General features: G+C 43.0%; 2 protein-coding genes across 3 annotated transcripts in view; both read left to right on the top strand.

Annotated features, from left to right (window-relative positions):
• LOC137655672 (3'-5' RNA helicase YTHDC2-like) overlaps positions 1-13,471 on the top strand; it is a 388,907-nt gene that overhangs the window by 170,479 nt on the left and 204,957 nt on the right. The gene's annotated exons all lie outside the window — the stretch shown is intronic.
• Positions 605-13,471, top strand: part of LOC137655891 (3'-5' RNA helicase YTHDC2-like) — a 138,496-nt gene continuing 125,629 nt past the window's right edge. Inside the window, exon 1 of the mRNA XM_068390115.1 lies at positions 605-715. The gene's annotated coding sequence lies outside the window, so the exon portion shown is untranslated. The remainder of the gene's footprint in view (positions 716-13,471) is intronic.

The following is a 13,471-nucleotide window of genomic DNA, read 5'->3' on the forward strand; positions in this document are numbered from 1 at the left end:
AATTTCGGACTAAAGTTGATGAAACTAAAAAATATATTATACTCTTATTTCAAATGCCTCACCATTCTTATCAACTGCAGACTGCGAGCATATATTCCCTCTATGACAAACTTGTAAAAAAGAGTAAAACGAAATAGACAAGAAAATGTTTAATTAGCAAATGAACTAATGTACAGTGAAATGAACCAAGAATTTAAGCAGGTGATTTCACCTTAATCCTGCCATGACATGCTGGGGTCCATAAGTAAGCTGTTTACAATAAACAGGGTTATCGACTTAACACATTTAGTTCATACCTAACGAGAAAAACTTTTAAGTTTATTTGTTGATTTAATGCTATTTGTCGTAAAATATATATATATATTTTTTGTTGTTTAATATCCACATCACGTAGGCTACTTTCCCAGACCTGTCCCTAAGAGAAATAAATGTTTATTGAAAGACAATTGTATTTAAGTATTTGTATTTTATGTGAAATGTAAAAAATAAAACAATATTAAATCAGCATAGAATTGGCATAGTTTTCACATCACACTAGCATAATTTTGATATATTTATCAAAATGTCAAGTAGAATGTTTTCACTGCACCTAGTATAAGCGAAGAAACTTTGCACAGATCCAGTAATTGATAGAGTGGCCGCAAACTTGTTGTTTTGTCCAGAAAATACCAGGAACCAGTCAAACAGAACAATAACAACAACGTTACAACCATATGTAAGTTTTATTTCAGTTATTCTATCAAATTCAATGGCATTAACTGCTAGATCTGTAAGCCTAGTAAATTTATTTTATCCTTGAGTGATGTCGTTTACTGTTTGTTTATTTTTAGATGTAGGAGTCTAATGATTAGTAGTAAGCGACAATTTAAGTTTTTTTTATCTTTATTATACAATTATCACCTTAGTCTACGGGAGTGCAGACTTTCTTAACTTACCCTATTTATAAAGTAGGATTGGCTGTTATTAACATTCATATACTAATTGACAGCGATAGTGTTAGGATACGATCCTTTGGAGTAGGTAGACTGAAATCCTAGATTCGAAGGGATTTTTAATTTTTACATATTTCTGGACATGAAATTTAGTGTAGTTCTATAAGCCTGTGGCTTTGTGCTGATTATTTAGTAATGCTTAAAGTAATGAGAAGTTGAGAACACGAAAGTACACCTACGTAGTTGTGGACTTACGAACCATACCTGTACGAATCCTGCAGAAAATAGTTTAGTTCTAGAAATAGTTAGTAGGCTGGGTACATATTTAGACTATTCTGTTAGACTGTTCCTTTTTAACTAAGGTAAGTAAGAACACTGATAGCTGAAGGCGATTATCTCTGCAAGCATGCCATAAAGCTGGTTATGTCCTTAAAGAGGGGGGGGGGGGGTGTGGGCAGTTGTGGCTTTGTTTAAAGTTACTTATAACTATATTTTAGTACACTAGCCCTAACAAAGAAGGGAACTATGTAGGTGGTTGGGTCACCCCAGTTTTTCGTCCACCAAAATACTCGCCCACTTGGGCTATGGTTTAGGCAATGTACCGCTTGCCAGAACAAAGGAGCCAGAAAATAAAGTTAAATTGCGAGCGTAGTAACCCACATTGGAGCGAACACCAATAAGTGAATAATTATTGTTAATTCATTAACAAACATGCTCATTGAGGCAATAAAAGGGGTTTATGTATGACAGCGGCCACCTGTATGTATCATTATGTCTAACTTAGAATACGGTAGTGTAAGGCGGGTCGCAGGGGGCCGTTAGCCCCACCGTTAATTAAGTAGGTAAGGACACGGCTTGTAGGTGTAGGTTAGGGGGGGAAGTTTAGGTTAGTTAATGTCCATTTTTAATCAATGTGTGAGGAACTGGCCACTGATATACAAAGGCTCCCAATAAAAGGTAAATTTACAGTTTCATCCATTATGGGGAAACTGGAATAAAAATATATTTGTTGCATCAGAAATAGTGTAGTTCCAACGAATTTAACGTTTATTTTGACCGCAAACCATCCGATTTAGAGATTTACTATGTAATTGGAGTTAAAACAACAAGTTGTTCCAGAATGCCCCTACTTCATCCCAACAATTATGGGGGACACCAGGTGGGAACCGGGGTTTTGGGTGGGGGGGGCATCAAATGATATTTGCAATAAATGAATACTTATCCCTCCACCACCCCTCCCCCTATACCCCTATCTAGCCCTACCGGGGGGGGGGCCTCCGCCCCCCTGCGACCTCCCCTTGAGGCCACAGTGATTTTCAGGGCAATACTGAACCTAATAAACCCACCTAACCTAGCATAGGGGCCCTGTATCCCTACCTAGGCCTACCGGGGGGGTCTCTGCCCCCCCTGCGACCCCCCCTTAAGGCCACAGTGATTTTCGGGACACTACCGAACCTAATACAACCATCTAACCTAGGGCCCTGTACCCCTACCTAGGCCTAGCCCCTGCCCCCCCCCCCCCCCTTTACAGCCACTACCTAACACATCCATCAAACCAAATCCAAAGTGATGGTACTGCTGTATACATCGTTATACTATCACCATTATAATATACTCTATAAATTAATGAAGCTTACCTTAAACTGTTGGTTCATAAAGATGTGTTGGTGCTTTGAGGAAAACGTGAAGCTGTTGCGAAGGTTCCTTGGCATGCAGGACAATTTTTATTTTGTAAAATTAAATTGTGTCTCTGGCACAAATGCACTAGTTTTTCAACAAATTCATTGTGAGTTAGGAAACAGTCAGGACAAGAAGATGGAATTTCAACTTCTTGTGCAACATGAGATGACATGCTTTCTATGGTCTCCATGTCTAAGAACGAAATGAAATGGCTGGGTAAGAAAATGTATTGTCGCGCTGTGATTGGCCAAACATGTATGACGTCATAGTGGACAGGGGCTGTGATTGGCCAAACGTGTAAGACTTCATAGTGGACTAGTTTGTCTGCGGATTATAGTGGTTACAGGGCTCATTTAAGCAAATACAAGACACAGTCAACAATAACAACAGACTTAGAAAATATCTGGGAGGAAGACAAGAGTAGCGTGAGTTTGATCGTCGATATATAAAGAACTAGGCATTTGCGACAGATAATATTTTACAGAAATACTACAAAAGACTTGCTTTACTCGGGAAATATATTATTATAATAGATTTCCCATAATGGATGAAACTGTAATAATACTCAATAAAATATGGGTAATGATGAACAGAGATAGGAAGGAGGTGTTATTATAGTTATGGACATGGGAAACTTTCCTACTATTAAACAACTTTTTCCTATCGAAAAACGCTCGTTTCCTTCAAAATTGTTTCCCCGTCCGTGAATATAATTTTATCGTTCATGGTTTATTTATAGGTAACTTGATAATATTTGTAGAAAACTTGTATTTTTCAAGTTATGAGGAGGTTTCAATTACAAAATGGTACAGATGAAAATCCATATCTTAAAGGGAAAAGAAACGCAGAAATATGACATAACCTTACCTAACCTAAAGCTCCTGTCCTTACCTACAGAAGGTGATGGTTACCCCTCCCAGGACTCCATGTTATTATTATTATTATTATTATTATTATTATTATTATTATTATTATTATTATTATTACAATAGCTATAACCCTAGTTGGAGAAGCACGATGCTACCCAAGAGCTCCAGTAGGGAAAAAAGCCCAGTAAGGAATAGTAATAAAGAAATAAACAAACAGTAAGAGAAGTAGTGAATTATGAAAATGAAATATTTTAAGAACAGTAACAACATTAAAATAGATCTTTCAAATATAATCTATTAAAACAAGAGAAAGAGAAATAGAATAGAACAGTGTGCCCAATTGTATCATCAAGCAAGAGAACTCTAACCCAAGACAGTGGAAGACCATGGTACAGAGGCTGTGGCACCACCCAAGACTAGAGAACAAGTTTTTGATTTTCTAGTGTCCTTCTCCCAGAAGAGCTATTTACCGCAGCTAAAGAGTCTCTTCTATCCTTATCAAGAAGAAAGTAGCATTGAACAATTACAGTGCAGTAGATAATCCCTTGAGTGAAAAACGGATTTTGAAGCAAAGCAAAAAATCTATTTTTGGGTGAGATAGCCATGTCGTCCTGATGGAAGGTTCCTTTAGGCAGCTTTCTAAGGGATATTTAGCTACAGTGATACTCCCAGAGAATTGACCATAGGTCTCCAGAATTCTAACTCCTGGTACGAGTATCCTTAAGAAAATTCTTAATGATATCGCATAATATCGGGACGTATTTCTTGATACGACACATGGCAATCTTTACCCCGAATAGAGTTTTCGCTCTGAGGGGGAAGAGTGGCGAAAATGAAGGGGAGCCGTCATCAAGGTTACCTGGTGGATCCCCTTCCCGTACTACAACAGCAGCACGCATGGCAACTCATTCCTTTTTGCAATTAAGCATGGATGGCTACAGATAGAGTAGTTTCGGGTGGGGATTGTTACATATGCATATTCCTTTTCTTAGAAAAGGAGGGCGGGTCCATCAGGACGACATGGCTATCTCAACCCAAAATGAATTTTTTGCTTTGCTTCAAAGTCCATTTTTTGGGCTCAGCCATGTCGTCCTGATGGAAGTTTACCAGAGAATTACTTGAAAGTACTATATCTGTGGGTTTGTATAAGTGCCTTAACCTCGAGTCAACTTCTACAGTATATGGTCACCCAGACCGCATAAATATATGATACTACTGTTATTCATCATATCCGCCAAGCTTGGAACGAGCTTAGGGCTTCCTGCCCCCTACAGGGAAACTGTCAACTCTGACTATAGAAGCGAGAAGGTTTGTATATTGTAGGAACAAATGGAATTAATTTACCATAAGTCTGTTCACACATATATCAGATTCAAGTGTTTTATATTATTTTAGGAAAAAAATAATTGAAGAACTCTGGCTAGTTTTATTCAACTACTTATGGGGTGAATAAGATGCAAATACATTTTTTATATTTATTTGTATAGACAACTTAAATATTAAAATAGAATCATATCCTCCACAACCAACAATCTAAAGGTACATATATATTTATCACCTGTAAGGGAAGAAATATATATTAAAACATGGCCACTCCAAATTATTGTAAAATTATTAAGATAATTTCACTGTAGATGTTGGATTACAGTAGTTTAAACACTGCGTACAAATGGACACACAGCACTGGTGTTATTGGTTTGATTCTGCACCTATAAAGAACAGTCCCAGGGGCACCAGGGTGACCCTTAATAAAAGGTATTACTCTTAAAATGTTAACACCTTTTCACCCATAACTGTAAAGTCCCAAACAGTTCACTGTTCATCGCAGCACTAGACGACAGGTTTTATAACACTACCTGCCGCCACTACATAGTGCTTCATCTCATGCACTTACTTCGCATAATGTTTGTAAAAGACTCTAGAGGATTTCCAACCTGTGTATGAGTGGAGTCTATCAAAGTCCATATACTGAAAAAAGTTCAGCGAGGAAGCAATTTTTCTCGGATCATGACCTGCGGGTGTACTGTCAGGATCCGCTCTGCGAATAAAATAGGTGAGCTTCGCCCTCAGTTGTTTCAGGGATAAGTTTGCTCCTGAGGTTTCGCCTATGAAGAGCTGTCCTTCCTTGAAGTCTGAAGTTCTTCGAAGATAGACCTTTAGACACTCTACAGGACATAAAGAGACATCTTCCTTCAGAGGGCAGATTCTCCAAGAACCCCACCTTTTGGTGGGTAGCTCGGTTTTGGCGAGAAAGGTAGGATCGGGAAAAATATTCGGTTCTCCCTCTCCTGTGAACTGAATATGGCCCTTGTCTCTTGGTAGGGCTACTGTTTCACTAACTCTAGCCCCTGAGGCTATAGCAAACAAAAATATCCCTTTTTGTGTTAGATCCTTTAGGGAGCAATCTTCGTTGTTCAAGTTCGAAGCATAGTGCAAGACTTTGTCCAAAGATCATGAAATGGGCTTCGGAGGGGCTGCTGGTTTAAGTCTAGCACAAGCCTTCGGAATCTTGTTGAAGATTTTGTTCGACAGGTCCACCTGGAAGGCGTATAGAAGAGGTCTAGTCAGAGCTGACTTACATGTAGTTATCGTGGTGGAAGCCAAGCCTTGTTCGTGAAGGTGGGTGAAGAAGGACAGGCAGAAGTCTATTGAGATTTCCGTTGGCTTTCTATTGAGATTTCCGTTGGCTTTTTTTGCTTTAACAAAAGAGACCCACTTCTTCCAAGACGATTCATATTGTCTTCTGGTTGATTTTGACTTGTATTCTTCTATAAAGTCGATACTGTCTTTCGAGATCCCAACTCTTGTCTTGACTGCTAAGGCGAGAAAATCACGATGAAGGTTTTGGGTTCTCAGTGATGAGGCGAAGACAGTCGACTTCTGAACCAGTTGGGATAGAACTGGGTTCGGTAGAGGAAACAGCCTCAGCTTCATTTCTATCACCAGCGGGAACCAATTGCTCTTGGGCCGCTTGGGGGCCACCACAGCTGCTGTCCCTTTGAAGGATCTCAGCTTGTTGAGGACCTTCAGCAGGAGATTTGTTGGCGGGAACAGATAGATGTGAGTTCCTCTGTTCCAATCGAGGGACGTGGCGTCCGTCGCTTCTGCCCGAGGGTCCTCGTATGAGGCTACGTATCGAGTTAGTTTCTTGTTGTCGCTCGTTGCGAAGAGGTCGATCTGCAGTTCTGGGACTTTTTCCAAGATGAAGGAGAATGAGTCTGCGTCTAGGGACCATTCTGACTATAGGCTTTCGCCTGGATAAAGCGTCCGCCGTCACATTGCGTAACCCTTGTAGGTGAACTGCTGATAAGTGCCATCTTTTCTTTCTTGCCAAGCAAAAGATGGCCAACATCACGTGGTTGATGTAGGGCGATCTCGAGCCTTGTCGGTTCAGACATCTCACTATCACTTTGCTGTCCAAGACCAGCTTGATGTGGGCTGATCTGTGAGGGGATAGCTTCTTCAACGTCAGGAGGACTGCCATGGCCTCTTAAGACGTTGATGTGAAAGGTCTTGAACAGGGATGACCAGGTCCCTTGAGCTTTCCTTTGATGGGAATGACCTCCCCATCCTTCCGTCGAGGCATCCGTGTGGATGACTACCGGTGGTTGAGGGGGTTGTAAGGGAATAGTCCTTGCTAGGCTCTTGACCTTCGACCATGGCCTCAGAAGCGATCGTAGTAAGGTCGGTGCCCGTCTCTGTAGATCTCTTCGAGCGTTTGATGTGTATCTTCTCCAGACTCCTGACGTATCTTTCAGCTCTGCTCTTAGCACTGGGTCTGTTACTGCTGCAAACTGGAGAGAGCCCAGTACTCTTTCCTGTTGGCATCTTGAGAACCTGTTGGATTTCAGTAGTCTCTTGACAGAACCCGGGATCTCTCTCCTCTTCTTTGGTGGAATGGAGAGGTGGTGTGACTGCAAGTTCCAATGGATTCCCAACCATTGAAACTCTTGAGCTGGAGAGAGGCGAGACTTCTTGTAGTTGATCTTGAAGCCCAGATATTCCAGGAACTGGATCACTTTTGTGGCTGCCTGCAGACAAGCAGTCTTGGATGCTGCCCACACCAGCCAGTCGTCCAGGTATGCAGCTACCTGAACGCCTTCTAAACGTAGCTGTTGTACGACTGAATCCACAAGTTTCGTGAAGATCCTTGGGGCTATGTTTAGTCCAAAGGGCATGGCTCTGAAGACATACTTTGTCTTCTGTAGCTTGAATTCTAGGTAGGAGGAGAGGGGGCGACTGACTGGAAGGTGCCAGTAAGCATCTGCCAGGTCTATTGAGACTGTGTACGCCGCTTTCGGTAACAGGGTCCTTATGTGTTGTAGGGTTAGCATCCGGAACTTGTTGTTCTCGATGAATTTGTTGAGTGGCGACAAGTCCAGAATGACTTTGAGTTTGTCCGAGTCTTTCTTGGGAACACAAAACTGCCTTCCCTGGAATTTGATGGACTTTGCTTTCCTTATAACCTTTTTGTTCAAGAGTTCTAAGGTATATTCTTCCAGTAAGGGGATGGAGTGTTGGAAGAATTGAGGAAATGAAGGTGGAGATCTGTTCCATTTCCATCCTATTCCATTCTTGATTAGGCTGTGGGCCCAGGGATCGAAGGTCCAACGATCCTGAAAGTGGAGGAGTCTTCCTCCTACCTGGAGCATCTCATTGCTTGGATGGTCCGGAGGGTTTGCCACCCTGACCACGTCCTCCCCTACCTCGTGAGGGGTTTCTGGAGGAGCCTCGTCTAGATCCACTACCTTTCGGGCGAAAGGTAGTGGTGTGCCTCTCAAAACCTGGGTTAAAGGCTGGTGACTGGGCTAGCAGCTGTTGAGGCATCACCTGGAAAGTGGTCTGTGGCTGAGCAACCATTTGGGACACCATGGTCATGGTGACTGTGGGATGTTGCACAGGTCTAGAAGTCAGTCTTGGCTTCTTCGTCTTCCTCTTAGGTTGGGGACCAGCATCAGGGGAAGATTTTCTCTTGGCAGAGATGCCCCACTTTTAGAAAAGAGTCCTATTCTCCGTGGCGGCCTTGGCGACTACCTCTTGGACTACTTCCTTTGAGAAGAGGTCCTTGCCCCAGATACAGGAAGTGATCAATTTCCTGGGTTCGTGTTTGACCGTTGCGTTGGCAAACACAAACTCTCTGCAGGCCTTCCTGTCCTTCACAAAAGCATACAAGTCCTTAACTAGGGTAGCCATGTGCATCTTGGCTAGGACTGTATACATGTCTGGGGTGCTTGCAATCCCTGCACACATTTCCATGCTGTTCTGGAGGGATAGAGAGGCGGCTAGTCTCTCCTTTGTCTCCTGTTCTCTTCTCAGGAGAAAGTCTGTCAGCTTCGGGAGGTTCTCACTGAACTGCTGTCCTGCGATGTCTGTGTCGAGCTTCGATACTGAGAAGGTTAGGTGGACCTCGTTTCAATCCTTCTCGCCTGTGGGCAAGGCCAGAGACAAGGGCCTATGCTCCTCTAGTGTAGGACATTGTTTGCCTGCATCCACTGCCTTGAGCACACTGTGGATAGCTTTCGCTGAGAAGGGGAAATCTCTGGATGAATGAGCAAGAAAGGTAGGGTGTTTCTTGCTCAACGCAGAAACTTTGGAGTTGGTATATCCTGCCTTCTTCAGGCTACTCGTCAAGAGAGCCTGGGCCTTGTCGTGGTCGAAAACCATGACTTCCTTGGGTTCTGTCTCTTCCTTAGACGCCGGCTCACTCTTCAGCCGGATGAAACATTTCGGGGAAGCCGAAAGGTTTGGCCAGAATTGAATATCGTCCAGGGGGATGGCCCCCATCTTCCCCGAAATGTAGTGTTTCCCATTCATCACGGGCATGAACTCGGCATACCTCCAGGGATTGGTTTCTGAGCATGGTGGCAGGTCAGACACTTTGGGTCGCTTGTATGACCCCCGAGAAGTAACTACGCGGGTTGCTTCCCGGAATTCCTTCCTCATATCTACGTTTTCCTTCCATAGAGAATCAACTAGTTGCTGGATCTTGGACACAACCGCTTGGCCCAGCGGGTCTAGTTGAGGGGTTGGAGCTGAAGAAGTTGACGGCACAGGCTGAAATGCCGACACAGACAGAAGAGGGTCCTCTGCTTCTGTCAACTCAAGATCTTCTTCATCTCCAGGTGGTTGGGCCACCTCTTCTTCAGGGTCCTCTTGAAGAAGACCCTTTTCGGTGTCCGAGGACACTTTTGACATCCTCTCCTGATGGATGTCCATGCCTTGTACAGCCTCATTGATATTGGCCTCTATTGCAAGCTGTACGCAAGGAGGTCCGGGTTGTGCCTGAGGTACGACGGCATCAGCTGTTGCCTTTGGGAACAGCAGGCTTCTCAACAACTCTCTTGGTAGGTACGGTTGCGGAGAGTTCTTTTGGAACCCTCATACCCACTTCCTAAGCGTTTCCCTCGCAGTATCCCTCGACTCCGATGTCTTGGGATCGCCGAAACCCTCAGTCATCAAGGCCGAGCAGACGTTGCAATCCTTGGGATCCCAGTATCTCAAGGTTTCAGTTGCGATGGAGCAGGAGGCATGAGACCTGCACATGCTGTGACCACAAAAGTCCCTACTCTTGTGGTTACAGAAGATCACCTCTCACTTCACCTTGGCCTCCTCCTGTAAAGAAAGAAAAAGGTGAAATGAGTATTGGGTAACTTATCACACTGATAAATTAAATTAATGCCTGAATTTAGCACATACTATTATCATTATAGCTTAGGATAGTAAGCTAGAAAGAAAATAGGAGAGAGACATATCCATATCTCCTGTCCAGGCAATTGCTATGACCTCCCTCAATATTAATATTTAAAATTTCCTATTAAGGAAATGTAGGGTGGAAGAGCTCTAGATTCTAGAGCTATAGTTAGTGTACACTAGCACTAACCCTTCCACAATGGAATATTAATATTGTAGGGTAAAGTTATTATGTTCTGATGACCTTTGGCACATCAGGAAATTGAAGGAATACTTCACTTCAACATTATTTTAGCGGTTTCAATAATGAACTGCAAAAGGACACACAGAGTATGTTGGAAAATATACTACTGTATATTGTATACTATAGTTTTCTAACTGCAGTATGTACTATACTGCAGAAATACTGGCTACTGTATAATCATATACTGTAGTTCTGCCGGCTCGTTGCCGGCTAGGCTAGTACCTGACGGCACTAGCCGACAGACAGAGTGAAAGCATGGAGAGAAGGGCTACCGTATTATTATAGTTTAGTACAATAACTAGGGTTGTAGGGACTACTGCCCCTACTGCATTCTTCCAGAAAGAGGATTCAAATGGAAGGGAGGAATGTAATCATTCTAGCTTCCATCCAGCCACAGTATCTATTGCCGGCTGCTCTGCTGGTTCCAGGGTTTATGGATGGCAGTCCAAGAGAGGACTGAAGAATACTCAAAGTTATAAGGGTCTCCCACTGGCAGCCGTCGTGGCCGGCATAACCTTTCCCGGAGCCTTGCTTCCGTTAGGAGGAAGGTCGAAGCGGCAATCCAGCCGCCTTTGTAGGAGTCCGGCCGGCATCGCAATCCACCCGGCAAGCGGGGAGATTGTATGATACGGGCCAAAGATGTTGTGACGCCTAGGCCGTCACTAAAGGACAGAAAGGGGCAGGGAAAAGGGTCTTACATTTTGTGTTGAAAGAAGGCCTCCCCCTATCGGTCACAAACACAGAAACATAGTTTCTATACCAGCGCCGTCTTGGGCGGCAGAGGATTAGCGATTCCTCAGCCTAAGACCTTGCCGGATATAAGACATGTCTTCTAGACCACAAGGGAGAAGGTGGCGGCAATCGTACTACCATTTTTGGTTGTGGGGTAGGGAAGCCGGGCTTCCTATACCTGCAACTGAGAACCGGCAGGGGAATGACTAGTCCTCCGTCAGTAGAGTTGCCGACAACAAGACTAAATACTCGAGTTACTATCGTAATTCAAAGCCGGGATACTCACCGGCAAAGAGGGAAGACAGAAACACTAGCCTAGTCAAACCGGAGTACACTACTCTATGGCAAGACCAAGATAGGGTTGTCGCCTAATGGCGGCACTCAGAGGGAAGGAAGGGTTTACCCTTAAATCTCTAAAAGAGACGAGTATCGAATTAAATTAGTAATTCTAGGAGATATACTATCTCCGACTAAATTGATAACATGATACAATAGGGTAAACGGGGATAATATACGAAAGTATACTATAACGCATTAGGGATGTCGGCTACGCTAAGTTGCTGAGTCCCTATCGTATACGATCGACACATTACAGTACACAGAAGAGGAAAATATATGTGCATGATCTTATCTTCACTAGTATAATTTGCCTAATTTGGGATCCACCGGGTAACCTTGTTGATGGCTCCCCTTCATTTTAGCCACTCTTCCCTCTCAGAGCGAAAACTCTATTCGGGGTGAAGATTGCCATGTTGTATCAAGAAATACGTCCCCTGATATTATGCAATATCCTTAAGAATTTTCTTAAGGATACTCGCGCCAGGAGTTAGAATTCTGGAGACCTATGGTCAATTCTCTGGGAGTATCACTGTAGCTAAATATCCCTTAGAAAGCTGCCTAAAGGAACCTTCCATCAGGACGACATGGCTGAGCCCAAAAAAGCAATTGTTTGATAATCTCAGTGTTGTCAGGTGCATAAGAACAGAGGAGTATGTGGAAAGAATAGGCCAGACTATTTGGTGTATGTGTAGGCAAAGGAAAAATAAGCCGTAACGAGAGAGATCCATGTAGTACTGTCTGGCCATTCAAAGGACCCAATAATTATATAGTGGTAGTATCTAAATGAGTGGCTGGTGCCTTGACCATCCTACTAATTTACCCTATTGCAGTCTGTGTTGCTGTGCTGGATTCCCTTTTGAAACATGCTTTTTCACAAGTATCTTATGTTTTCACATATCTATATAACTTGAAAATTATGACTTCTCAACACTTACAACATCAAATTGTTTAAAACATCAGTAAGCACATTCTCACTAACTTGAATGCAAGAAAGAAATGTTTAAAAGTGTCCTTATAAGTGAAGGTGGATAATTTGCCAAGAAGAAAGTCACGTGTCTGAAAAAGTCTGATTTGCCTTTTAGAAGGAGAATGCACATTACAGTAAAGGGATTTTGACAAAGGAAAAATCTATTTCTGGGCGAGAGACCTGTGCCGCCCAGTGAAATGCTCCTAAAGCACCATTTCAAAGGAATATAACTGCTAATATTACCAGAGAAAAAATGTATAGGAATGCTAGGTTGAACTAGCTCGCTCACCTAATGGTGTCGGTATAGACTGGGGCGAAATACCAGAGGTCTCGTACCATTTAGACTTCTCCTCTTCGAAATCCCTCAATAGTGAGGTGCAGTTCAACCTCCCCTGCCTCGCAGACCAGTACTACTAACTCTACCCACGCTTGCCCATCACTCCTTACAGCACCCTTAAGTTTGGGGTCTGATCAGGGGGGCAGCAACTAGGGTGGGTTCACTGGGCGGCACAGGTCTCTCGCCCAGAAATAGATTTTTCCTTCGTCAAAATCCCTTTTCTGGGCTCAATCCCTGTGCCGCCCAGGGAAATAGTACCAGAGAAAACGAACCCAAACTTCATTAACTATAAGGGAACGAATTAAAATCAACATAACAAACAGTGGTTTAATCAAAAGTTAACCTAGAAGACGGTCGTCTTTAATAACATCAGCATGATAAGGTATAATATCCCAGGAAGGGAAGACAAATGAACATTAAACTTGAAACAAAACCAATTAAGGTCAAACACTGGAACAAACTATATAAACTTGGATACTAAAGAAATACAGTTCGTATGGTAAAAGTAAATTGATCAATGATAATAAAATAAGCAATGTTACGAAATGGGAACACCCATGGGTGTGATATAACAAACCGAACTCAGGTAGGAACTGTAAGTGAGGCAGGTAAGAGGAAGAAGGTGGAAGACATCGGATTCAGGAATTAGTTAGAAGGAATTTGTCCGGGGGATACCACGCT

This window comes from Palaemon carinicauda, chromosome 16, assembly GCF_036898095.1.
Source record: "Palaemon carinicauda isolate YSFRI2023 chromosome 16, ASM3689809v2, whole genome shotgun sequence".
In the NCBI taxonomy this organism is placed as follows: domain Eukaryota; kingdom Metazoa; phylum Arthropoda; class Malacostraca; order Decapoda; family Palaemonidae; genus Palaemon; species Palaemon carinicauda.